Raw genomic sequence first — 27,106 nt, 5'->3', positions numbered from 1 at the left:
TTCTGTTCTAGCAGCTTAAACCACCCACCTCTTTTGCTGAGCAGAACTTGGTAGCAAAAACTTTAAGCTCTCTACTAATTAGCTAGGAGCAGCTTGTTAGACAGAGAAAATAATTTCATTTCCTAACAGAAAAACGTTCTTGTTGTTGTAACATATGGTTTTCTTCATCCAAATCTTTACATTTCTCTATGACTGTTTAGACCATATATGGAACTGTTCAAAATATGGAAAAATGTTAATAAAATTTCCAAGGTTTCTGGGTCTTTCTGTTTGGGTATTGGAGAGGTTTTAAGAAAAAAAAAAACCACATCCAGTGGAACAGCATCACAGGATGCTTCCCAAAATTGCCTTCCCAAAAGCAATGCTCAGATACATGAAACCTTGATGACATCTCCCAGGTCTAATTTATTTGATGGTTCAGGCATTTGTTACAAGGAAGACTTTCCCAAAAGCTCTGAAATGTATCTGTCCCAGTTCTGTGGTTTAATTATGCATGGCAAGGAAATAAAGACATGCAGATGAACAACTTTCCATGTTTATAGTATGTTTGGTGATAGTAATAGCTAAGTGGTCTTAGTTATGGCAAAACCCAAGAGGATTTGCTTGGAGTGACCAGCTAGGTCTTGGGTCAGTTATGTCAACAACCTAGGCCGAAATCAGTAACTGGTGAAAACAACAGCACCTTGGGAACACAGATATCCAACAGCAAGTAGAAGGCTGAACCTAATCCACAGTACATAAAGGCTTAGTCACCAGACAGGAGTCAGACTCATCAACCAGCTGGATCAATTGTCCTCTTTCCCCAAGGCCATAGCACTGGCCACCACTGTTGCTGTGCTGGAGACATTTGTGGGTGGGTATTGGTGTTTATTTGTGTGTGTAAAAGAGAAATTACTATCCACATGGTAGACCCATCCCACTTTGTAAATTACGAATAGATTTTAGGTTATTGAGTGCTGTGGTTTCATTCTTTTGGTTATCTTTTGTCATTTTCCACCCTCACCCCTAAATTCTCCTGTGGCTGAATGAGACCTTCATGTCTGGTTCTTCCTCCCTTTCTAGCATTGGAACATTTACATTTTGATTTAGCATAAATTTTTAATAATATTGACAGTAATTAAATATTTCATATCTGTGCTCTATGAAGTTATTGCTCTGGCACTAGACTTCCATGTTAAAAACCCCAGCTTCACCCCTTTATCCTAGCCCAATTTATAATATTAATAGCATGACATAAGACTGGGGATTGGAAAAGTTTGCATGGACAGAATATGCACAGTATAATTATAAGATTAAATGGATTTGAAGGAGTGTAAAATAAAGTGGAAAAAATAGTTTTAATAATATATATACTTTTCTTATTAGGTTGTTATTTATAATTCAGCAGGGTTAATTATTCTTCTGTTGCCTCTGACAAGGCTCTATAAACACTCCAAAATGAAAGAGTAAAAGGTGAAAAACAAAGTTATGTATAAAGTGATTTGACTTTTTCACACTATACATGATCTGCTCCATAACCTTCCCCCACACCTAGGTCAGACTGACTGGCCTGTACTTCCCTGGGTCCTGCTTCTAGCTTTCTTGTAGATGAGGGTCACATTTACCAATTTCCAGTCATCTGGGACCTCCCTGGTTAGCCAGGACTGCTGGTAAATGATGGAAAGTAACTTGGTGAGCACCTCTACCAGCTCCCTTAGTACTCTTGGGTAGATGCCATCGGGTGGTGAGGCATTGGAACAAGTTGCCCAGGGAGGCTGTGGATGCCCCCTCCCTGGAGGTGATCAAGGCCAAGTTGGACAGGGCCTTGTGCAACCTGGTCTAGTGGAAGGTGTCCCAGCCCTTGCAGGGGGGTTTGAACAATGTGATCTTATAGGTCCATTTCAACCCAAACCATTCTATGATTCTATGATTCTGTTACTTGTGTGTGTCTAAGTCATTATCAGGTTGCTAACTACTTCCCCTTGTATTATGGGGGCTTCAGACTGTTCCCTGTCTCCGTCGTCCAGCTCAGGGAGCCAAGTACCCAGAGAACAACAGGTCTTACTACTAAAAGACTGAGGCAAACAAGGCTTTAAGTACATCAGCCTTTTTCTCATCTTTTGTCACTGTTTCCATGTGCATCTCGTTGGGTCCTAGGCCCTTCTAATCTCCTCCCTGTATAACCTCATTGCATCCTTGTAGTACGTCTGAGTTGTCTGCCCCTTCCTCCAACTCGGTTTGTTTGCTTTTTTCCTGAGTTCCAGCCAAAGCCAAGCTAGAATTATTCCCTGATGGTTTTTGTCTTTTGGCACACAGGTATGTCCTACTCCTCTGCTGTTGACATTTCTCTCTTGAAGAATGTCCGGCTTTCCTGGATTCCTTTTCCCTTCAGGACTCACTGCGAAATGTCTCTGTCAACCAGGCCATTAAAAAGGCTGCCCTCCAGAAGTCCAAGCCGGCAGTTCTGCTAACCCCCCTTTACTTAGGAAGTGATTACACATCCATGAGTAAAGGAATAAACTTTTCTTCCTTATAGAAGAAACATGACAGCCAAGGCAGGGAGTGGGTGGGGAAGCTTAGCAACCCAAATGAGAGCAGTAAGGCAAGCCACCCAGATTACTGCTGCTGAGATATATGCCTGTTAAGTTGTTAAGTTGGTTCATTTGCATAAGTCCTATTTACTTCTGTTGCTTCAGACTTTTTGAACTGGATCAAGACTTGAAATAAGTATTTAGCCAGGCTGTAAGGAACATATCTTGGTGGTGCACCTTTATGCAGTAACATCTCAGAAGCAGACACCAATAGCCAGTAACATTTATTTTAATAGTAACATCAGCTTGCAATCAAGCTCAGATGTCCACTGTGTAAACACATGGTAATAGGGAGTTGACAGTATGGAACATGGGTTGTCAAAGTAAAAGGCAGCAGTATGCGTGTCTCTCTTGCATATGATCAAGATTACAACACAAGTGAGCCAAGAATTTTATCCAGTTCCCAAATTTCTGAATCCTAAGCAAGCTCTTTACGTATTGCAAAATTAAACTTTCCTGTTTAATTTTTATCCTATGCAGATATCTGAGCAGATAATTAGAAAGAGGAAGAACAGAAAATAACAGCTTCTTCTGTTATTTTTAAAGTTCACCTTCTTTATCCTAGGCAAACGAGAAAAGTAGTAACCCAATCCATAATTAATATCTCATCTACATTACATTTCACAGCAAGTAGAGTTTTTCTGCTTTGTTTTCTTATTTGGAAAAATAAAATAAAAGTCTAAAATATCTGAAGTACTGCTTCGTATTTATGCAACAAGGAGGTGCAGTCTATAATGAAAAGATGTACTCAAGTTTGCATATAGATATTTCAACTCCCTCTCCTCCTTGCACCACATGCTGTGCATGCACAATATTGAAATTTAATTGCAATATGCCAAAGCATTACATTCTCACAGCTGTGAGATTTGTCTTCTTACTTATTGGGCATAAATCTCTGGCATTAACATTTGTTGTAACAAAAGGAGCAGCAAGAAAAGAGCCCGTTTGAGCCTCTAAACATCATGCATTACCAATGCAGAGTGAACTTGTTTCTAAATCATTTGAACTGACATGGTATGCAAGATCTGAAGGATGTGTTTGCAAATGACATTCTGTGAAAGCTGAATTAATAATAAAAGTTATTTATGTACTTGCCACAGCAGACAGCTCTTGTAGTGGAATGAACTGTATTATCAGTCAAAAAATTTCACTAATATAATTCTCCACAAGAAGCTTCTATAATATAAATGCCTTTGACAACATGTGGGGCAGGAAGGAAGGAAGTTGACGGATGGGAGCTTTCAGTTATCATAGCCCTTAAGAAGAACATAGAAGGCAGAAGGGATTTTACACACACAGCAAGAAGAAACCAAGACTCAAGCATGCAAATTCCATGAAGATGTTACTTACCTAACAGCAACAGAGCAATTCTAAAGTGAAAGGTAGGTGGAAAGCATAAATATAGGGTCAGAACTAAGGTTTAATACTAAAACAGAAGCACAAATGTGAAAATTCATTAACAATTTACATCAGATGTGACAAATATTATTGCATTAGCCTGTCATTTTCTCATCCACTCATTGATTTACTTAGACTTCTATGCAGTTCAGTTTGGAGGAGCCCTCATCTCACTTTGTTGTTTCTAAAACCACTTTGAAAGGCATCAGCATTGAGTACTGTAAAGATTTTGTAATTTTGCCTAGTTCAGGGAAAGAGAAAAATAAATGTTTCCAAAATGCACCCTAAGTAACTCTTACCTGCAAGATATTCAGAGGCGACTTTCCTACTCATCTTCACTGGAAAAACTAACACAAGCATTGTACATTAAAACTGTTTATAATGACAACTGTAGGTAGTTACTCCTTACTTCTGTTCATAGGGTAACAGCCCCTAATCTATCAGAAACTTAATTAAACAGAGACACCTACAGGATTAAACCTCTGCTCCTTCTAACTTCCACTCTTGACTTTAATCTCTGCAGGCCAAAACCATTCTATTAATATAATTACAGCTCTGATTGTTCTGAACAGGTCCAAGTATTTTTCAGGAGGCAAGAAAGTAGGCAGGTTCTCTCTCCTGAATTTCAAATCGTTTTATTAATATGGTTTGATTTGCAAAGGTTTGTGACTCCCAGGGTCTGACTTTCAGTTTATAAAGCCCAATTATCAAAGACCATTAGAGCAACCAAAGCAAGAAGGCAAGTTGTTATATTTGCTAGCAGAGTGGCCCTAGGGAAGCTATTTACTCAGCTTCAGTAAAAGGAGGAAAGTACTGAGCTCCACTGTCTTTAAATATCCCAGAGATTATCCTAGCATTCAGCAAGAACTGGAATAATAGTAATTCTGGCTAAAGTATAGTGAATAAGTTTTTGTGTTGTATTATGACAACAGGAAGTTAATTTTTACTTTTTTATTAATTGGAATATAGAACATAGGCAGACATAGTGTTATATCTGAGACTGTCAGCTAAAACAAACTGAAGATATTAAATAGAGCAGGCAATGTGGGGAAAAAACCTCTTTATCAATATGGACAGGCAAGTGCAATCTAGTTGGCTCTTTTCTGCTTGTAACTTTGCAGGGACAATATACAGCTTAGATAAAATCTTTTTTCCGTTCTATGCCCATGTGTAAAATTCAGATTGTGATTCCTAAACTTAGTATAACATCCTTATGTGTAGGGAAGAAAAACCAGTGAACAGGAATTCTTGGGTTTATATTTAGGTATTTCTTCAGATTAAACTGACCTTCTCACAGCATGAATGTCACAGCTCCATTCCATTTCTAATAATCTCTTGCCAGGGAATATTTGTGTGCACCCTTGCTAGCATCCAAAAACAAAACAAAAAATAATATTTTTTTTTTCCTCAGTGTTTGTTCTTGTTCCTCCTCCGTTTTTTTGCTATTATTGTATAGATCTACTGGGAACTTAATAGAATTGCTGTATCTATCATCTCTTTACTTAACACATTATTAGCTCCTTCATCAACTTTTTCATTTTCTGTTAGTTGTTAGGTAGCAGTTCACATTTTTACTTTCACTGAATACCTGCTTGCATGCAATCATAGTTTTTTACAACAAATATTTCCCAGAATCTGTTGGGCCAGATATGCTATATTGAAGAAGTGATATTTTCATAATGTGATTTTTATATCCTTTGCACAAATCCAATACTATAACTAATACAATCCACCTGACCAAACCAATCTTAAACACTGTCCTCTGAAAAAGCTGTGTAAGACAGGCAAAAAGCAGACAGGACTTTTCAATTGCTTCTACACAAGGTAAGAGATATATGTCTGAAAAGACATATGTGTAGAGTATGTTCACTGCACAGCTGTGCAACATAAAATCCAGATTCACAGACACAAAATATTATGCCACACATGTTCAGAATTACTTGAACTCGCATTGGATATCAGCTTATTTGGGTACATAATAGTACAAAAAAGGTACAGCATAGCTCAGTAAATTTCACCTGCAACAAAATGAACATCATTAATTGAGTCAAAATTCTAAGTAAATAAATAAACACTCCTTTTAATATAAACATGAACTGAACACCCATTAAGAAGAATGATAAATAATTATTTTACACAGAAAGAATTTTAAAACTTTTTATGCCTCATTCATTTTTTTCCATCATTAAACATTATCTACTATATACATTGTAAGTTGGATATGAAATGTGTGTATGTATAAAATGCTTGATTCAAATACATTCTTTCTAAGAAATGTTTGCTTTTTGAATAGCAGTTTGCCTTTTTCATGTTCTGAAACACAAATATATTAATTCAGCTTTTGTGCTGATGAGGACCACAGACAACACCATTTAATTTTAAGTTAGTGCATCCTTACCAAAATGCAGAAGCCTGCAGTGTCTTAGAGAATATGATCTGACCACAGAGAACTTGAGAAGAAAGGCAATGTGAATCATAGCCCTCAGGAACCATTATGGCAGCTTCAGAAATGAGAGATATACGTGTATTCAGAGACAACAGTTAAATTTTTCACACAAGTTTTTTACCTCTTTAGTGCTTAGTTTATGATTCACTATTTCCCATTTGGTCTTTGAGCTCCCCAGTATTATTTCTGCTCTTTACCAGTGTTTAAAAGTTATAGTCATAAGAATATGGACTATAATAAAGATAAAATATTTATTCTTTTTAAATAAAACAACCATTAATAGAAGTGGTTTCATTTATACACTAACCCAATCAATGAATGTGTTGATCAGGGGGAAGGATAACTCCTTGACTGCTTCTGCAGTAAAAATGTAATTGATGATAAAGAAATAGCAACATGTCAGTTGGGGAAATTGTGGGGGTTTTTTCCATCATTTTGATCCCTGCTATTCTTTATCAGTACAGAGCAGCTCTCCCCGCACAGGAAGCTCTCCCTCATGCTACTTGCCCAAAAGCAACAAGCACTGACCTGAGCAGCACTTTCTAAGGAGACCTCTGTAATTTTAAATTACTTCTAGCTGAGTAAGGATTGCATAACACTGAACCTAATTTTTTCCTTGCCTCTGCAAGAAAGCCCTTGTCATCAGGGACAAGCAGTTCTGTCCCTTACCTCTCACCCCCCCCAACACCCCACCAGGCACCAGCCATTGTATCTACCCCTCCTTCTTGCACAGGTAATCCTCTTCCAGGCTGCTCCACCAAGATCCACTACCCCTTGCAAAAAAAGACAAATAGAAGATACTAATTTATCAGTACAAATAGGTTATTTATAGCTAATAATTGGTGTAAAGCAGGGTGTGCAGTTAAAACACTTGGAGCAGGCAGGGCACAGCACCTCCCGGGTCAGCACCAGAAAACTATGTGCCAGCTGGGCAGCTGTCAGCCAGGCAGCAAGGGCTGAAGTGCCACCTGCCAGCAGCCCAGTTCCTCCTCTGCCATTGACAACTGCCCACATCCCAGTTTTTCCCTCTCAACTGCCCAAGCTACAGCCAATCTCCTCCTTGGTCACCCCCCCAGCCCACACCTGGTAGCCCAGCTCAACTCTTGCAGGGCTGACCTCCTCCTTGCTTCGCAGTGGCTGTGCAGGGCTGAGGCTTGGCCCCACAGAACCACTGGCAGCTGAGCTCCAGGGCAGCAGAATGACAAAGGCAGGGATTTAATTGTCAAAAACCATAACACATCAACAACATATCTTTTTCATTTCCTAATTACTACTATTTTGATCCTTAGAGGTGACAGTAATGTGTTTTCCCTTCCCCGCTGGATACATGTGCTCTCATATCCTGAGGGAACTAGTTGAAGGACCTTTTTTTTCCCCTCCTCTTGCGTGACATAGACCTATCCAGCAAATTTCAGGAAATTAGGTTTTCAAGTAGTACAGCATTAAAGCACTAGTCCTGTGTAGTGACTATAATAAATTCCTTCCGATCTTCTGCTGAAGGGCTTCATCTAAAGTTTAACAGGAACATATTAACATCATGGTATCTCATAAAATAGAGTTCTCAGCACCCTGTACTGGAACTGCAGTAAAAACTATGATGCATGAGAATGCATCCATACAAACAACACATGTGACTGAGACTGTCGGGGTGCTTTTTCATTGCACGGAAATACAGCCAAAGGATTTTGCCATTTTCCCTAATTTTGTTTGGCACTACACTCTCTTTTATTTCTAGAGACTGGTTTTAGCTTTCCCAACATGAGAGTATTTGAGGATATCAGCAACATACAGATAAACGTGTTTCTAAATTCACCATAAATACCTTTTGTTCTTGGCTTTTCACACAGTAGTAAATTTGAACACATTGCTAGACTGCTCAGATTAGAGGAAAACAGTGTAAGAATAACTTACGTTTTACAATACTTAGTACTGTTTACTTATTTCATAATCAATTGTGTTATGAAGTTGCTAGATATTGATCCCTGAAAATATTGAGCTGCACTGTTGTTTAAAAAAGTCTAAAGGGAAAGCCAGTGTTTACTACCAACAAGACCAGGATACAGATGAGTAACATTTTTATTGGTGATGTTTAGTAAATCTTATTTCTCATTTTATTATCCTAAATTATTTTAATTTAGTTTATTGAAAATATTGTTTATGAAAAATAGAGCTTTCTCTTTTTTAAACTGCAAGCTCATTGATAGTTTGCTTATTTAGAATCACGCTGATGCCAGGTTTTAAGTTCTTGCTTCAAAGCTCTACAGTTGTTAAAAAAATAAATTTTTGGTTCCTTCTCTTTCCCAGTTAGGCTTGAGACATTTTTTCCTGCATCATCTCTGAAATGACAAAATTATGAACTATCATAAAAAATTATGCTGAGAGAGACACTCAGCATGGAAATTTTCAGTTTGAACACTTGAGTTTTGGCAATGTCACAAGCATTTGAAATCAGAGAAGAAATGAAGCATTTCCTTAATACAGAGACATGACCTATCTTTTAAACAAAGTCATGCACCTTTTAAATGCAAGTAACTGTTAGCTCTTATTGTTTTTTCACTATGATACCCCATAAAAAAACTTTTTTTCTTGTGATATATTTCAGAAAATAGAAGGAGCTAGTTGCATCAGGGCTAAGTATAAATAAATTTACTGCAACATATCTAGTGGTCCCTGTTAAAAATGCATAATAGTCTCACCTTAGTTGAAAAGAAATTTTGCACTCTTTATATATAGTGCCTCTTGCAGACAGTGGTCTTATTCAAGTCAAACTGTAAACAAATGTGGAAGAGAAATTATTCAAGGTCCACGCAGTCTGTTCCTACTCATCTCTTTCTAGGTGCTTGCTAATATCAAACACATTTAAAAGACTGGCAGAAAATTAAGAGGTTGGGTTGTTTTGTTTTTTGGGTCTTTTTTTGTTTCCATGGGAATTTGCAGCTGGGTAGTGAATAGACATGCAGATTAGGAGCAACTCAGTCCTTATACAATCATTTTGACAGCTGTAAACCAGTTAATTAGGAATCGTACAGCATACCAGCCAGTCAGTCACCTTGTATGCAGAGATGTCAAGTCCTGTCTTATCTCTTGTGCAACAAAGGAGCAGGAGGTTAGGTTATTCTTTGGAAAGGTTTTAACAAGGGAGACAGGTTGCCAAGCTCCATTTGTTTTGCTTCTCACAAAACAACCTAACTGTACACCACCACATCATGCAAGAAGATGAACAGCACAGAAGCCACTTTCAATGTATTTTTATCACTTTGTATTTTACCTGTACCTCATTCACTTCAACAAGATATTATATTACACTACTTAAAGTCTTGGTGAGTCAGAACTATCTTCTCTTCCTTGCCTTACACACTTCAATAAAAGGCAGCTTATCTGAACAAGAGTCTTAATAAGCTGACAACTCCCTACAGTCTTGGGAGAGGACTTTCCAAAGCTACCTCTTATTTCAAGTAAGCATGTTTGTATGGTACTTCAGATGATGAGAAAATTAGGTTTCTGTCTACAAAAATTGCCATAAATAATAATGAATTCACTTGCCATTCTATGTTGCAGAATATGGATTAAAAAGCGCACAAAGACTTTGGAGGGAAGACATTACTACAGGATTTATGGGGACAAGAGAATTGTGCAAGACCTATCACTGCATGCCCTTGTGAAAAGCCCCTCCCCAGCTTTCCTGTTGGCCCCTTCAGGTACTGGAAGGCAGCTATAAGGTCTTCCTGGATGCTTCTCCAGGCTGAAAAATCTCAGCTTCTTAGCCTGTCTTCATAGAAGAGGGGCTCCAGCCCTCTGATCATTTTTGTGGCCCTTCTCTGGACTCACCCCAGCAGCTCCATGTCCTTCTTGTGTTGGGGGCTCCAGAACTGTACGCAGTATTCCAGGTGGTCTCACGAGAGCAGGAGGGGGAGAATCACCTTCCTTGACCAGCTGGCCGCACTTATTTTGTCAAAAGAAGTTGATGCGACAATAGAGGATCACAGTCTATATGGTAAGTCAGTACATGATCAGCCTGTAACACGTTGTATGTCCAAGTAGTCAAGCATTTTTTGGCTGAGATATGCATTCTGTAGTCTTACACAGCCACACTCTCATCTTAAAGGCTGCTCTATTTCAATTTAGTCTTTTGTTTATTGTTGTAAAAAAATCAGATTGCCATTGAGCTGGCAGGACTGCAGGGATATATGTAAAGAAAAATCAACCTGTGTATTAAGACTACTGATACCTTTTTATTTTCTTCAGTGCAAAACATGACTTTGCTGATGTAGGCACTGAAATAAGTACCTGAGAAGATAATAGAACGCCCTTTGTGTTTCCAAATTGAACCATCAAGGTTCATTTGAGAGAGATGTCAAAAGACTCACATAAGCAATGTTAAGAATTTAGAAAGGAAAATTTATTTTTATAATCTGCAGAAGTAATATAGTAGCAGCCTTTTCATCTTGAGCATATGATTTCTAGTTGCATGAATTTAAAGGTTACTTGCTACAGAAATGTAACTACAGATATTGACAGTGTTATGCAAGACATAAATTTTAAACAGGTGGTGGCCTGGAAAGAGTTATCAACTAAAAATGAACAGAGGCCTCTTCTACCTCTTCCCCTCAGAAAATCAGCACCTTTTCTTGTTGGTTCCTCTGCCATTTGGAGGAGGAAGTAGTCATCAATACACTTCAGGGAATTCTGGGATTGCTGGTGCTTTGCTGTGCTGTTCCTCCAGCAGAAGTCAGAGTGATTGAAATCCCCCATGAGGGCCAGGGTCTGTGAACACAAGGCTGTTACTGTGTGCCTGTAGAAGACCTCATCTGTTTGGCCATCCTGGTCTGGTGGCCTGTAGCAGACCCCCACTATGACATCTCCTGCCCATCTTCCCTTAAACCCTGACCCATAAGGTTTCAGTCAACTCCTCCTCCACCCCCAGGTAAAGCTCCACAGGCTCCAGCTGGTCACTGCTGTAGAGAACAACACCCCCTCCTCTTCTGCCCTGCCTGTCCTTCCAAAGGAGTTTATACTCGAACATCCCCACACTCCAGTCACAGGAGTCACCCCATCATGTCTCAGTGATACCAATAACATCACAGCCCTGTAGACACGCACACAACTGCAGTTCCTCCTGCTTATTCCCCATACCCTGTGCATTCCCATAAAATAATTCAAGATGGGCTGCTTTCAAAGCAGTCATGCTGGCAGGGATAACAATTTGCAGGTCAGATGCTTTCCTGTTGGCCTGCAGTCCTGCATGCCCAGAGCATACATTACTCGCTGTGTCCTCAATGTGGTGGGTCAGTCAGGTAAGTCAGGTCCTCTTAAGTTCATAAGAAAGAACAAGTTAATTGAGGCAGTTATAAACAAGAGTTACCATGCCAGAACAGCACCTGCACAGAGCTTAGCCAGAGGTGTGTGTAGCTGTCACAGGCTCAAAGATGCTGCTTGTGAATATTAGAAGGAACAAGATTTGAATAAGAGCATGGATCAGAGGGCATTTGAAAATCCTGATGTGCTGTTGGGCTGAACTTCTGTAGTGGCATGTTGGAAGACTTTCTACATGAGAAAACTGTTTCTCTGCTCAGAGGAAAAAGAACATGTGCATACACTTTTATAGGCAAACAGAATTTCTTCAACAAACTTGGATTATGGGTTTCTAATCCAAGTAGGCATCTAGTAGTAATCTAGTGCTGTCATTATGTCATTTAACAAAACAAAAATAAATAGAAAAAGTATTTTTTTGCCTAATATGTGCCCTTTCTACTTTCACTCTTGAATGAATTGCATGACTTTTGAGTATAAACAGATGGAAAATCCAATTGTACATCAATGACTTGTTAGTTCAGGCTTCCAGCAGTTTATTCCAGAAGTTTCCCATAGACTAAGATAATTTAGATGCTACTTGCTTTATTCTTATCCTTGCTCTGTTTTAAACAGACAAAAAGCTCTTTGCCATCAAACACCAATAAAATTAAACCACTCACCTCAAGAATATCCACATGAACTAATAGACTGTAGATCTGAACCAATACTTTTCATTTTTTAAAAATACTGTCCTTTCAGACTGCAACAACACAGAAACATTAATTTCTGAAATGGTGTTTGTATAGTATGAAGAGGTAAATACATGTGAATGGCTTCTTACCATGCTAACACCAGGTATAAATTGTTGGGAAGCACTTACTCCGTTCCTGTCTTCCTGCTCACCAGCTTTATATTTTTATTGCAGCAATATAAATGAGAAAAAATACACCTTTATATCTGTAAAACCCTACTGATGTTAGCTAATATAGAAGTTACAGAATGCAACATAAAGGCAAAGGTGGATTTTGGAGAAGGTAGAATAGAGATAATCACAATTAAGAAAGTTTGGGACTTTTTCTTCTTCAATTTGTGAAATATATTAAGAAAAAGAGTTATATATTTCTTATTTTTAGTAAAGAGGACATATTACACTGTAGTCCAGACATTGAGCTTAATACAGTCAAGACTGTGAGATAAGTAAATGTGAACTTCTTTGTTATTAAACAATAAACCAACAAATTTTGAAACTTCCTGATTTTTTAAAAAATGGCTTCAGACATCTACAGCTGTGCTCTGAAACGCTAATAATTGAAAATACAGTAAAACATTAACCGCAACTTTTCAAAAAGTTTGGAATCTTATCAAAAAACCTGGAGCTGCAACTTTTTCTCAGTACTATGCACTTTCAAATGTACTAATGGTCTGAATCTGAGACACCACTTTCCTTCTTTTCATAAGACCTTCCTCTTTGGTGTTTTTTTAAGACAATCAAATGAACTTCCACATCTATTGCACTATTGTTCTCCTGACATTGTATGTCCACTGATAATGCTTCACTCAGAGCCCCACCTCACTTAAAAACTTCAGTGCTAAAACCAACCAAAAAAATGAAAAAACCCCACTACTCATCCTCTAGCTGTTTATGATAGGGAAAAAATAGCCAGTGACTGGCCAGCTCTTCATTCTTCTCCATTGTGTAGCATGTCAGATAATGTAGACATAAACTGCAACAGACAAACTTGCAAGAGTTGACTTCATCCTGTCTTTAAAGAGCTGATACAATACAGCTCAGACAATATGACCCTGGGTTGTGTGAGGTATTACCACCTTCAGCCACTGCAAATCTGAGTGTGCCCAACTGTGTTTTATTTGCCTTGCTGAGTGGGAGCTCTAGGGAGTTTTAAACAACTTCTACACCTATTTTTCTGAATGTTTTTTATCTAGCAGCAGTGTGGAAGCACAGCACAGGTAAGTGCTATACAGCAGGACCTAAACATATATTGATTCCCCAACATACAAAAATTAAACATCACTAAGTATGCGTAAATACTCTAATACTAAATTACATGAAGAAAGCCTCATCCTGTTATAAGACTATCAAAACTTGCTTACAACATAATTGTATCTTGTCATCGCTTTTCTTCAGTGCTCACTGGGTTCACGTTATAGCTAGCAATAAAAGGTATTTTTCTTGTAGCCTACATACCATCAAGTAAATAGAACAGACATAAGTAAGAGCAATATAGATTTTATTGAAGAAACCTCCTACAGTGCTTTAGATTTATAGTTTTGGTTGAAAACATCAAACAACATCACACTTGACCAGAAAAATCATCAAAAAAATCAGTCTTTTTTTTTTTTTTTTTGTGAATTGGTGAAGGTGATCTCATATTTATCTCTTGTGCATCTTTTGTATGTGAGAAAAAAAAGTTGAAATAGCTCTTGGACAATCAAAAAAATGGTAAAGCTTCATGAATTTAAAGAGATTCTGAAAGAAACAAGCAATAAAAAACCTTTTTCAAAGACTTACTATATAACATCAAGAAAAAATAGTATTCATATTCAGCTTGAGGGATTTTTAAAATTTATTTCAAATATCAGTTAAATGCTTAGATAGTCTTAGAAATCAATCAGCTACATTTATATGTATTTTTATTTCATATCGAGTGAGGTGTAGTCACATCCAAACAGTGGTTTAGAAGTAGTACACTATAAGCTGCCTTTGGACACATCTTTATCCAAATTGGAGATTTACTATTTCCTTCCTCACCTGTAACCTCACCTGTCCCCACTTGGACCAAAGAAATGAATTTCCCTTTCCTATCTGTGTAAGATAAATATTTGAAAAGTAGTGTTTTCAGAAGAGTAAAGACAAAGATATTATAGGAACAACTCTGGAGAAGATTGAGGGTTGATAGACAGGGAATCTCTAGAGTACAAAGCTGCAATAACAGGTTTCAGTAAATATCCAGGTAATCTGCCATCATTGTTGCTATTAAATTTTTTTTTTCTCCAACAGCTAAAAAGACTCCAGTACCCACGAGCCTTAGCATACCATCTGCCAATCGTAATATTTTGAAACATTCCTCACATATTTTTACAATTGACAAAATAGAATTTTACAAATCAAAAGAGAGCCAGAAAAAATAATTTATAACCTAAACATGCCTTTGCACTCTACTTGCTATCACTGTCCATATGCCACATTTTTCTTTTCTCTTCCTGGTGGTATGTGGAGCCCTATTCCAAACCACAAACACTTCTGTAAATTGAGTTCTAGTAGGTATATTGTTTATATTCCCTACCTATTCCCATATGATGGGAATCAAAGAGTTGCAAGGATTACAAGTTAGAGAACCACTCAGATGTGTACAAAATCAGACTTTAAGACAGTGTTTTCTTTTTTACATCCTGTCGCTTTGGAAATACACTTTTTTTGCCTTCCCATACTCATGGTAAAAGATCAAGATAATGCCAAGACACTAAACTCACTGGAGTAAGAGCGAATAAAGTTGTACTAAATCTCCTCACACCTTTGTTCTAATCACATTTTTGTATGCTTTTGTTGACGATGACAACTGACAGACACACAAAGTCACTGGACAGTTATGCATTTTAAGATTATACAGCACTAGCATGTTAGAACTGTCACCTAAGCCTTCCAAAGTTGTATTTCACAGTAACAGGGCAAGCCAAGAGTGCTCTACAGTGTTTATGGGTTACCTCTTACTGTGTTGGTCTGTTTCCAGCCTGTTGAGCATATTTATAGTCTGCTGGAACAATGAAAAAGGAAAAGATAGAGCCCTTTTGTTCACTAACTTGTTTAGAAGTGCAATTCCACTCTTTTCCCCCTTGTAAAATACAGACATGTTGGCAGATTTATCTCTGTATAATATAAATCCTTTGAAAAAAAAGAAGCATGCTGAAACACAGCATACTTGCACGTAATGTATCAGTTTTCAAGCAGAACACAATTAAAAACCAAGAAAAATTAAAAATAAATTCAAATTTACAATTATGCTTGCAGGAACAATAATAAAATTTCAATTAGAAGTTATAAACAACCTATTTGGCATAAAATTTCTTTCTATTACAACTGACCTGCAAATCTTTTTGAATGAAAAAAAACAACCCATAGAGATACCACCAGATGAGAATCTCCCTCCCACATTTATAACATGTACATCCAAGTCAAACTCACAGACACAAATGGCTACTTGGTACTTGAAAGAGTAGGGAAAAGAAATAGCAAATCACGTTTTTTTATTTGCCCCCAGCAATGTCAGTCCGTTACCCACAATTAATTATTGAAAACTTGTAACCAAACTTGCATTAAATGCATCAAATGTCCCAGCTGCTGACTCCCTCCTGTGTCTTTTATTCCCTAAAGATGCAAGTGAACTCTACCATTATACTTTGCCCTATCCTCACCAATTAAATGTTCTTTATATTGGGACTCTGAGAATTTTTAAATTAAAATTAAACCTGTCATTGTCAAAAACAAAGGGTTCATCAGATTTTAATCAACTCTGCTCAATAATCAAAAGCTAAACATACCTCAGCTCTGAAAAACTGTTATGTTTTCCTGTAGGAAATTATTGATTTTCCATTCTGAAGTGACTTTCCAAACAAAGAACATTTATTTATTTGAGCTTGATTGCTAAGGAAATTATGCCAATGTGATTACAGTAAAGCACTGCTGTCTCTCGGTAGTCATGAAAATCCTTGAATAACTTTTGAGAAAGCTGATGACTACAAACACTTAACAAAAGCATCAAGGAGACCCAATGGCTCTCAAGATCTTGAAACTTTATGGGGAACAAGCCTCTGCTAAAGTGGGGGAACCTTATACAACTCCTGACTGCAGAAAAAAACATTATTTGCAGCTCCCTTCTTAGACTGCAAAGCCGAGGGAGGCCTTATACAGCTTTGCCTCACTTATGTCCCAGGTTCTGACTTACTTTATAAGTTTTTTAAATGTAAGGAAAAAAAATGGGGGATGGGAGGGTGTAATTTTATTTTAGCACTTAAAAGTGAATGTCCTGTCTTAGTGAGATCTATTTAAAATTTCATTTTACTCTGAATTTCAACATTTTGCTTTATATAGGAACCCCATTCTTGCATTCATACCAGCTCATCTGACCCAAGTTGTCTCAAAGAACTGAGAGAATACAGAAGTAACACAAAGCCCAGTATTACTCAAAAACCCCTTCACCAAGTGGTGGGTGCAATATATTTGTGGTGACTGAGACAGCTGCATCTTTGTCTGTGATCTACTCTGACATACACAAAAGTAGTAACAGTATTAGCAGTTAAGAGTAGAAAGATTCAAAGTCATTAATGCCTGACAAGTTGGAGCAGAAGTTGCTGTCACATCCTAAGGTGCTAGAACGACTGCGTCAATCAAAGAATGAATATTTAATACATCAGATAAGAACTAATGTTTCATACATTTGCTTTGTTTAAAGCAAGCTCTTAGTGTTCAAAGCTGTCAAGACATTGTGTTAAGAAAAATTATGTTTAAAATATTAAACAATGCTAGAAAAAAAAATCACCAAAAAAAAATCATATTTGATACTGTCCTTTAGAAGCAGATGATAGATGACATGCAACTAAACGGAATCTCAGGAATGCAAGATGGATCTTACAAAGCTATTAAAATGAAAAGTTAAATTATTCAGAATATTTGGCCGTGTTCCTTATCTACTTAATACCTCATATGCTTCTTAAGAGTCAAATGCTGTTGCATTGTTTAAAAAAAAAAATAATTAAAAATAACCAATTCTTTACATAAAAGTGACATAAACAGGAAATTATTTTCTATTCAGAGATATGACTTTTTCAGCTAACCTTTTTGGTTTATCCTCTAAATAGTGTATGGTGAATGAAACTTTTTTCCCAAGTAGTAAAACAGATTTACCATAGATTCTACATGGATTAGAATCATGTAACTGCTGACTCATTTAGGTTTACGTTCTGTTTAGCAGTTATTTATGTCTTCAAGGAGACTGCAGTTATTCAGGACTGAGAAAGGATGCCTGCAAGGGAAGAAAATGTTCGGAGTGCCAGAAAAATACCTGTAGGTTTGGTAGATGAATGGTGAAGAAACTTCAATCTGTAAGAGCACAGAGCCTATTAGCAATACTTCTTTTGTGTTTCCTTTGTTATTAAAACTTCAATGTGAGAGGTAACTGAAGAGAAAATTGTAGTTAAGTACCAACAAGAAGTATCAACACACTCATTAAAATGCATCCAGCCACCAAGCTAATATAAAATATTGCATAGCCTCAATATTATACTTGTCATTATAGAGCAGTTGTGTTGTCATAAAGTCTAAGGAAATGAGTAAAGCAAAGTTTAGAGGAAGAAGAAATCCTATAGCCAACTGATATGACTGAAAAAATAGACAAGCAAGTTTATTTTTTGATCCCCTGCCTGAATATGAGAATATATCATGACAAATATTGGCAAGTGCAAGAATGCAAACAGAATGATTTGTTAACATCAAGAGTTGTACTCTTGATCTGAGCACATTTCTTTTGTCCCAATTGCATACAGACATTTGAAAGATTAGCAAGATACTAATGTTCCTATTATCTCCAGTATGATACAATAAAAATGTTAGAAAAGGGTTAGGAAATAATCTTTAAGAGTTCTAGCATAGTCCAAAAGAATATTATTAGCTCAATTTCTCCACTGATGACAGAATCATTAAGACTGAAAGGGATGTCTAGAAATCTTCCAGCAAAAACACCCTGTTCAAGCAGGGTAAGCTAAAGCACTTTGCCCAGAATCATGTCCAGAGTGAAAATAAAGTGTTCTTGTTCGTATGTAATTTCATGCTTTTTAATTTGTGTCCATTGCCTCTCATCCTGTCCCCACTGAGGAGAACCTGGCTTCCTCTTTTCTTCTCATCAGGTGTTTGTACAAATTAATAACATCCTCCACCCAAGCCTTCTCTTCTCCAGGCTAAAAAATCCCACCCTTCTCACCTTCTCCAGAGACACTCCAGTGCCGTCTCTGTGGCCCTGCACTGGAGTTGCTTCAGTTTTTCTGTTAAGGAGCCTGGAAATAGACACAGCATTCCAGGTGTGGCCTCCACATGGCCAGAGTGAGGGAAAGGTTCCCCTCTCTCGACCTGCTGGCAACACTCTTCCTCATGCAGCCTAAGATGCTGTATCATTCTTCATAGTTCATTAGAGTTCAGTTATTTTCTGATGCCCATTTAAAAATCTGGAGCAGAAAATAAACTCTTCCTTCAATAAAAGTAAAATCACACTCTTTATGTGTTCAGATACAGTGACAATTTATTTACTAGAAAACACTCTGTGCACCACAAAGTGAAGGTTAGCTGATATAAAACTCAAGCACAGGGGTCCCATGTTCTACTTTGAAACGTTAACAACTCCACTTTGTTCCAGCAGTGAACATACCACATCCCGAGAGCAGCAGCCATACTACATCCATCATGGAGCTCCTTACAAAATAAGAACTAAAACTACAGACCTACAAATATATCTTTATTATCAAATGTCAATTGAGTAGGTTTGGTTTTCTGGGGATGCAATTATGTCTATACTTCTATAGTTATAGTAACTGATGCAACTTAATGATAGGAATTAATTATTTTAGTCCAATTATTACAGAAACATTTGGTATCATTAAAATGGTTGTAGGTATATTTTTAGCACCAAGATACATTCCATTGCAATCCTAACAAGAGAAATTTTGATTCACAGATTTGGCACATGGTGCATAGATATTTATGTGAGGGATAAAGTTACATGAAGAACAGGAAAGGCTGGATTGATCTGCTTACTGGAAATTCTGCTTCCATTTATAAGGCTTCTCATGAAGGTAAATTGTGAGTGATCCCATAATTCTGAGTTGAAAATCTCAACACTGCTCACCTGAATGAAAATTAAACCCACCCTTTTCCTTTTTTTTCTAGACTAGATGCCACTAGTAAAGTACTTGCTTCAGTGCTGACCTTCCCATCATAAATGCATCAGATCAGCAGAAGAGCAAAAGTTTTATTACAGTAAGATATTTTTCACTCACAGATAAAATAAGAATAGAATAACTTCTCCAACGCCTTAAAATAATTTCATAAGGATTTAAGGGAAGGCGTAACTTAAGGAAAAGCAGACACAAATAATACTTTTTTTTAAGTTTAAGTTTCAATTTAAGTGTAAGCTTACCTATATTTATTGGCAGTGATCTTGCTTGTTTGTTTCTTAGTATAAGATACAAAAGATTTTTAGAATGCTTCTTACATTCATAAATGAAGAGAGACCTTCGTGGAAATTTCAGGTGACAGATCACACAGCCAATAAACAGTTAAGGAATTGCTAACTATAATGGAGATTTGTCAAGTGTATTGTAATGTAATGTCTGCATCAATATTCTATGTAAAAATCACCAGAATTACATTATTGATTTAACTAAATTTATTGCTATTTTGATGATTCTGATCCATTGCTTTCAAAAACATCTTTAAATTAATAGCAAAGATATTTTATAGGTAATATACTTCTGGGAGATTAGTGTGCTTCTCAGCTGGTTGAATCCACTCAGCCTTCAGTGTGGGGCTGCAAACAATTTTAAATTGTGTAGCAGTCTCCCACAGAAATCATCAAGAGTCATGTCTTACTGCTTTCATAAAATGTGGTTTACACCTTTCTGAGTAATTGAATTTTGCTAGTGCTATGGGACAGGCTGTGTATTTGTGTGCACAAAAATACAGTGCAGCCCATGGGGAAAAGCATTTCTTTCTATTGTATGAAGTCTAATCAGAGATTACTTTGTGAAATTCATGGTGGACATTTTTCATTCTAAAATGTTAATTAAGAAGGAGACAAATTTGTCTAGGAAAAAGAAGAGTCCCATAGACTTATAACTGCTCTTAGGGAAGTTTGTAAAGGCTTTCTGCATCTTATAGAAATACGAAGTCTCTAATATATTCCACTAGTAGTATAAGTATAAAATAACTCTCTTTACAGAAAAAAAAAAAAAAAAATATTATTTGCGACACTTAGGTCAAAATCTGACAACTGATGAAGATCACAAATGAAGAATGAATCCATGCCAAGTGCATCAGTGGTGTTTCCCTAATGCAGACAAATACTAAGAACTAGAGGAATAATCGAAATATTCAGAGCTATGCACAAACATATTTGGAAGCAGAAAGAGCAAACGATTAGATAGATAGATAGATAGATAGATAGATAGATAGATAGATAGATAGATAGATAGATAGATAGATAGATAGATATCTTTAAGCTCAAGTCTAAGCAGGAATTAACAAGCAAAGAAACAGGAAAACTTCATCAAACATGGTCAGGAGAACAGGTGGAGGACTAAAATTACAGTCAACCTGTGACACTCAGTAGTCTATACCAATCAATGAACTTTTGCTCACTGAGTTTAATGGGTTATGGAGAAAATCTCAGTTCAGTAATTATTCTACTCAGACTGTGGAAATAACAGCGCAGCACAACTTTTTCTTGACATTTAATAGTTTTGGCAAAAGAGGGTGGGAATCAAATTCTTCACAGAAAACTGAAATGGCATGAAAAAAGCCAGCAAATACAATGCATGTTTAAATTAACAAAGTCATTGAATTACTTAAACCTCTCCCTCATTTTCATTAGTCCTGTTTTGCTTCTGTTAAGAGTCCTGGCAGGTTATTAAAGAAAGTGGTATTCGGCAAATAAATAGTGTAAAAAAGCTGCAATATAATTTTTTAAGTCTTAAGTGCAATGAAAGCTGTCATGTTTTAAAATGTTTGTATTGCTATGTATAATCCAATAAAATATTAAAATTTAATCTATTTTAACATCATTGATCTTAAAATCACCTTGACCATTGCATTTTCTCACTTGTGGAGGCCAATGCTGCTTGGAAGACTGATACAACTCTTTCGTATTTGTTGACAAGAGACCAGTTTGGTAACTCTTCCCACAGCACAGCTTTCATCCACATTGCTAGCAAAGATCCAACAAGCTATTTTATACCCCAGATGCTCTGTAACCCAAGAGCAGTATTGTCAGGTTGACCCTCTCTCCTCACAGTCTTCAGTTCAGTGGTATTGAAGACAGTTCTCTGAGAGCTCCCATTCCAGACAAGCAGTCCCAAGCCAGCTAGATATGAGCATGCAGCACTCCTACCTGTCATGAGACCAAGTGCCACTTCCCAAAGAGTTAAACAATATCTGCAGTACCAGAATACATTGGAAAACCTAAGTTTGTTTAGTACCAATTTATTAGACACAATAATGAAATGTTCAACATTGCCCTCAAAACGTTAACAAGTATGACACCAAGATGTCTGTACTTACAGACTGCTGAAGAAATGCACTGTCATCTACTTTGATCACAATGCTTCAATAAAAGCAAGTTATGAAAATTTTAAAAACTTCCACTTCATTCCAGTAAATCCAAGACAGGATAAGAAAATACTCTTCTAACTTGTTGCCCAGTCACCTTTTGTGAACAGAAAACACAGTAGCATCTGTCAGAAAGTGTAATACTTTATATAATATACTTCCATAGCACTTCATAATAATACTTGAATACATTATCACTTTAATTCCTCTGTCACCAGTCTGTCTTTCCTAAAGAAGCGAATGAAACACTACTGGAACAGGTTGAAAGCAGATACACAATTTCGTAGTTTTAAATTTCTGTGTATTCCTTGGAAATCAAGATTAAGTGGTTTGTTTATATTTAAATAAATAGCAACAGGAAGGTATTGAGAGTGACAGAGCACTGGAACAGGCTGCCCAGAGAGGTTGTGGAGTCTCCTTCTCTGGAGACATTCAAAACCCACCTGGATGTGTTCCTGTGTGATGTGCTCTAGATGACCCTGCTCTGGCAGGGGGGTTGGACTAGATGATCTTTTGAGGTCCCTTCCAACCCCTAGGATTCTATGATTCTATGATCAATAAAAGTAGCTTTTTTGCATGAACTGTGATTCTGTTTAATGAGAAGGTTGATGAAAAATTATGTAATTGTTTGATAATGTACAGATAATAAAGGGAAACAATTTTTTTTTCTTTATAATTTTTTTTTTTTTTAAGGCCAAAGGGAAATGCAAGAAGCACAGAAATGAGGTGCTGGGGACCTAAGTGAGACAAGGGCCCCTTTCTGCCAGGCAGAAAAGCTGAATCTTGGTGTTCAAAACAGTTATAACCTAATCAGACATAATAGGCAAAGGCCAAAGCAGAAAAGGTGGCACAGGGAAGGGAAAAGACCAGCCTAAATGTCACATGTCAGATCAATGCCAGGAACCGGCCCCATCTCACAAAATCCTGCAAAATGCTCTTTTCAGTGGTGCATAAGTAAGTACTTCGGCTTCCCTGGATAACACCTCTTTGGAAATTCTGTTCAGGCAGAATGAAGCTGGGGTTGGTTGGTGTGGGTTTCTCAGAGTGGTTTGGGTTTGTGGTGGTGGTGGTTTGGGGTTTGTTCGTTTTGTTTTTTTTTCTTTTTCTTTTTCTTTTTCTTTTTCCTTTTCTTTTTTTTTTTTTTTTTTTTTTTTTTTTCTGGCAAGGAGAGAGCATTTGCTTGGGATTTTCCAGTGCCCAGCATTTTGGTTAGAAACAATGCATGAGCAGTGAGCCCAGACCTTCAGGGAGATTTCAAGGTCACATGCAAGGCTAATGTGTCCAGGAAGAATCAGACAAGGCTTTTTTTTTACCTATGTGAATAAACTCCTGTGAATCAAAAATAATTTAAGAATATTAATACAAAAAAGCTATAATGAAAGCAGTTAGGTTTGTAGAAGTAGAATGCATCAAATAGCCACTGTCTTGAGTCTAGGACAGCAGAGAGGAATTGCAGAGCACATTCTGCCAGTGCTGGGCCGAGGTATGCACAGCAAAGTCAAATAAAGTCTCTAAGCTCAGATAAGCGCACTGTTAAGTGTCCATATGCAGAAGTACTTGAAGAAAAGCTAGAAATCAATTTCTACAAGCAAATATATTGAGACATTGGTTCTTAAATGTAGTTTGCTTTCTAATAATTGCATCTATTATGATGCCCTAAGGAAATACAAAACTCTGTTTTAGTTGTGCTGATCTCATGCAGAGGAATCCTGGAAAGCAGCCTCAAGCAGTGACAAAAAATTCAACCTTCACAATAACCTGATCAATAAAACATATGCAAGCAAAGAGAGCAAACAAACTATTACAAATTCTCTTTTTTACAGCCCTTGCACACTAGTGCTAGTTTCAAAATATGTCAGTCACAGTAGCAGCTGTCCTTGCACAAACTATCTGAAACTTTGTCTTAAAATTAGCAAGTAAAGCACTCAAAACTATTATAAAACATTGTTTTGGTTTGGTGGGTTTTTGATAGCGGAGGAAGGGCCCCAGGAATGGCTCCAGTAAGAAGCTGAGAAGCTCCCTCTGCTCCAAAACCAGCCAAGGAGCCACTTGAGGGACAATAGATGCGCCTCTGCGAGTAACATACAAAAGAACGGCTATAACACCTGAGCAGAGAAGGAGAGGGAGAAGAGCTGTGTGGGGAAGTAGAGCGGTGCTGGTGGTTGGTGAGGAAGAAGGGGAAGAAGGTGCCCGAGCAGAAGTTTCCCTGCAACCCATGGCGAGATGGCAGCTGTCCCGCTGCACTCATGGAGGAACGTGGTGGAACATTCCCTGAAGGTGCCAGGAGGGGTGGACTTGGCCAGTGGACTTGGATTTTGTGGCCAGAGGATTTGCTGCCAGAGGACTCTGATTGCGCAGCTGTGGAAGACCCCGGTGCCAGGGGAGGTGGCTGTTCCCAAAGGGGCCCGTGACTCTGTGGGAAGCCCAGGCTGGAGCAGCTCCGGACCTCGTGGGAAGGACTCATGAAGGAGAGGTTGGTGGAGGACTCTGTCCCATGGGAGGGACCCCGTGGGGAAGCAGGGAAGGACTGTAAGGAATCCTTCTTCCTGAGGAGGAAGGAGCAGCAGGAAGCACCAGCCTGTGAACTGACTCTAAACCCCATTCCCTGTCCCCGTGCCGCTGGGGCGAAGGAGGGAAAGAAACCAGAAGCAAAGTGATTTGGGCCTGGAAAGAAGGGAGGGGTGGGGTAACATAAGCAAGCCCTGCTCTTTGTGTTGTCTGTGTCCTGGGTGTGTTTGGTTAGTGTGAAATTAATTTTTTTTTTTTCCCCAAGTTGAGTCTGTTTTACCGAGTTCTTAGTCGGTGAAGAACCCTCCTTGTCCTTTGTCTCAAGCCATGAGCTTTGTCCTCTTCATCCCAGAGTGTGTGTGTGTGTGTGTGTCTGTGTGTGTCTATGTGTGTCTGTGTGTCTATGTGTGTGTGTCTGTGTGTGTCTGTGTGTGTGTGGACGGACACAACAGAGCTGAGTGAGCAGCCACGTGGCTGTTCCTTTGTTGTCCTGTTGAGCCTAAACCACGACAAACATCCACAATTCCATTTGTTGCATGAAAAATTAAGTTCTAAAAATGTGGTAATAACATTGCATATGTCTCTATATTCTCAAAGAGGAGGAAATTTTAATTTGAAAAGACAAGATACCCATCCTCTTTTTAAGGCAATTAACACTACAGAAGTGAAACTGCAGTAGTCTCAGTTATTCATGCAGCAATCCAACTGTATATTATTTTATAAGTTTTATTTCAATTTCTAAGGATAAAGATTAAGTCTCAGGATGCCTGTTTTCCTCTCTGAAGTCCATATTTGAAATTACTACTTAAAAAACTTCACAGTTTCTGAAAGTATGATGACATCTGTTAACTCTATTGCTGAGTCTTGCCATACTTGGATGACATACAATCACAGAATGTCTTGGGTTGGAAGGGACCTCTAAAGGCCATCTAGTCCAGTCCCCTTACAATAAGCCGGGACATCTCACACTAGAACAGATTGCTCAGAGCCCCATCAAGCCTGACCTTGAATGTCCCCATTTTTGTCTTACAACTGTGGGGCGTATTTCTGCTTTCACAGAGCTCAACTATGGATCATTTAGACTTAGACTGAGCAGAACAGGCTTACATGATTAAGTCACTTCCAGCTACCTGGAGATGCAGTCTCTTTGTTGAATGTAAGGCACTCACCAAGTAAAACATGTTTCCAGCAAAAGAGGGTGTTATTACTAATATTTCCTCTTCCATGGACTTGCCAGAGCCTTCTATCTCGATCCAACTCTATTCAGTTCTTCTCTAGGTGTGCCTCGGTCACTGCTGTCTCAGGATGCTCACTATGTGCAAACACACTGCACAAATACATGCTGCAAGAGTGGTGAGCTGCAACAGTTTTGTTGACTGCCCTTTGAAGAGCAGAGAGGGAACAAGTGTGGCTCTTGCAGGGACTTTTCCTTTATCACTCCTCTTTCTAATGCACATGCAATGACATTGTGGCCCTTTTAAGCTTGACATCTCATACTTTTGTGCTCAGAATATGTCGCAGTTCCATTACCATCTAACAAACATAGTCTTCTGATCACAATCATCAGCTCAGATACAGAGTTTTGCTTTTAAAAAATAGTGCCTTTTCTGAATATATCCAGAAAGAGGTTTTACTTCCAGAACTGCTGGATTTAGGGCAAAATTTTTATTTGTGTGAAAAAGAAACTTCTCTTCATTCATCTCCAACCAGTTCTGTGGTAAGAAGCTAGGAAAGCATGAGGAACACAGAAACATGTGAGAAGATAATATTTTGTGGATTAGTTCCAATACACATAAGAAGTTGACAACTATTTATAACAAACATAAGTGAATCCTCCTGAACACCTATTGCTTGGCATCCATAAATCAAAAACCAAAGATAGCTTTCAGCAGTTACAGCTACTTACTTGTCACTATGAATTGCAAACATGATCCAGCTATGCAGCCCAACTTTCAGATAGAAAGCAATGTGTGCAAAAAAACCTACAATTAAAAAATATCTTTCCATAATTTATTTTTCAAAGCACTTTCCTGAAAAGATTAGTATCTCACTGTGGAAACAGTATGTCACAACACTTTCATAAATTAAATTTACTATTCAAGAAAAACTAATCTTTCAAAACCAAAATTGGTAAACCAAAGGTCCTTATATTTACATTGGAACTGGTTGTCAGTGATTTATTTTTTAATAGGAGACATCATTTCTTCACAAATGAAATATTGCCTCTATTATTAAAAAGTGCATATAGGCCATGGAGCTTATGTAGTGCCATAGACATTCATCCAAGTATGTTTGCATATACAAACTTTAAATTCCTCTTGAGAGCAGTTCAACCAAGTTCCATGCTGTCACTGACAAAGCCCATAACATTTTGTAATTTTTATCTGCTATGTAAGGTTTCTGTGTATTACATGGTTGACCTTGACCTCATGTCACTTTTCTCTCAGTAACTAAAAGGAGTAATATTTTCTCTCAATGACAGTTCTCTTCTCTGTAATGCCATAT

This window comes from Apus apus, chromosome 2 (assembly GCF_020740795.1).
Source record: "Apus apus isolate bApuApu2 chromosome 2, bApuApu2.pri.cur, whole genome shotgun sequence".
In the NCBI taxonomy this organism is placed as follows: Eukaryota; Metazoa; Chordata; class Aves; order Apodiformes; family Apodidae; genus Apus; species Apus apus.
This window is presented reverse-complemented; position numbering follows the sequence as displayed.